The sequence below is a fragment of the Callorhinus ursinus genome, unplaced genomic scaffold (assembly GCF_003265705.2).
Source record: "Callorhinus ursinus isolate GAN/ISIS: 27379988/994484 unplaced genomic scaffold, GSC_fseal_2.0 scaffold12, whole genome shotgun sequence".
Lineage (NCBI taxonomy): Eukaryota > Metazoa > Chordata > Mammalia > Carnivora > Otariidae > Callorhinus > Callorhinus ursinus.
Genome location: NW_027397074.1, coordinates 17529181 through 17531077, shown reverse-complemented (window position 1 = coordinate 17531077; position 1897 = coordinate 17529181).

Below are 1897 nucleotides of genomic sequence, written 5' to 3'. Positions count from 1 at the left end.
GAGGATTGAGCCCTGTGAAAATGGGCTGGTGTTGGGACAGGTACTCAGAAGAGTGGCCAAAAGGAAGATTTGGAAGGTTCAGGAGATAAATATGTTTTTGTGTTTGATTACTCTGACTAGATAAAGGGACATACCTAGGTAATCACATATATTCTCCTATTTAATACCATAGTTCCAACAATGATTTTAAAATGTGATTATTTTAAGCCCTCAGGTAGAGAAGGACAATGCAGGCAATGTTGAGTTTGCCTATCCGGGGTCAAGTCAGGTGGGCTGAGGTGATGCAGAGCAGGACGTGGACAGGGTTTGCTGCAGCCTCGAAACCTGACATCTAACAGGATAGGATATAGGCTCTAACAGTGCTTCTGAAACTCTGGCAGTTTGATTGATTCAATCAATATATAATGTCTCTAAGCCTCAAGGGGATCACACTTGAATGAAATTTAATCAGTGATATTAATTCATCTGAGGCAGGAATGGTTCTGATGGAGAAAAGTGGAGAGCCTGCAAAATTGAGATTCAGAAAGTGAAGGTCTGCCTGATTTTTTAGTGAGTACTGTTCCATTAAGGAAGACTCCAGATTGGGGAGATAAAAACACACTTGTTAATTTAGCTTTATTAAAGACTCAGTGTATGAAAGACTACCAGTACCATCACTCTACTGCCTTGGATCTTCCATTTCATACTTACCAAGCAACTTCCTGCTGAAAAAATATGGATTCTTAAAAATCTTGCTAATAACAGCTCAAAGTGGTTGATTGCTACTGTGTGTCAGACACCATTCTGGGTGCTTTATATGTATTAGTTCATTTAATTTTTATAACAGCACTCTGGAGTAGAAGCTGTTGTTAGCTCCCTTGTTGAAATGAAGGAACTTGATTCCACAGAGACTAAGAAAGGTGCTCAGTGCCAAATTGTTAGTAAGTGGCAAAGCTGGGATTCATACTGGGGCACTCACAGCTTAAAGTCTGACTTCTTAATCATTCCAGTTGAATCCGGAACAAGAGAAGCCTTGGAAAGGAATGATGGTACTCAACCACTGGAATAATGTGACTGACGTTTCAAATTAATGAATGGTCTTTGAGGTATTGTGATCAGAAGTACATAGATCAGTTAACAGGACTTTATCACAGAGAGACTGCAGTCTAGTTGACTAAGGACTTCCGGTTTGGGGACTTGAAAGCCTAGGGGGTTGACTCTGAACGGTAGGGACTACATGGGGATTACCATTACAAGCCCCTCCTAAATAAAGTCACTACCAGGGTCATCCTGTCAGCAATCCAGCCTCTACTTTATTAGAAATGCTGATGCAAGTATGTCCTATAAATGTGGTTTCTATAGCAGGTAATTTGGGATTTTTTAAAAGACTTCATTGTATCTTTCTTTTATGTGAACTCATATGTCTCCTCATTCATTCTGACTTCTGCCCCAATCTTCTGCTGTCTCTGAGAAATCAAGGGTATCTCTTAAATTGATCAAGTTACTCATAGAGTAATGTTGTAAACAACAATTGTAGGGTTTTTGTTATGTTTTGTCCATTTTTAGCACTCAAACATATTTTGAAAAGTCAAGTTGATTATTTGGTAAACTCCCAGTTGCGTTGGGCCAGTTCTTCTTTCTAGAAAATGACTCCTGAGAGTTGGCTTGTGTCAATTCTTACAGGCAAGAACATCTGCTAAACTATTTTCTTCTTGGCATTTACAAAAATAGCTTTCAAGTTGTTATTATGGTAGTTTTAAAAGTAGCATATTTTCTTTTTATTCTCTTCTTTCTCCGAAACCTGTCTCAGGTGATCCTGGCACCATGGGCTATGGCAGTGGGTTTGTTCTCTTCTCTTCTCTTCTCTTCTCTTCTCTTCTCTTCTCTTCTCTTCTCTTCTCTTCTCTTCTCTTCTCTT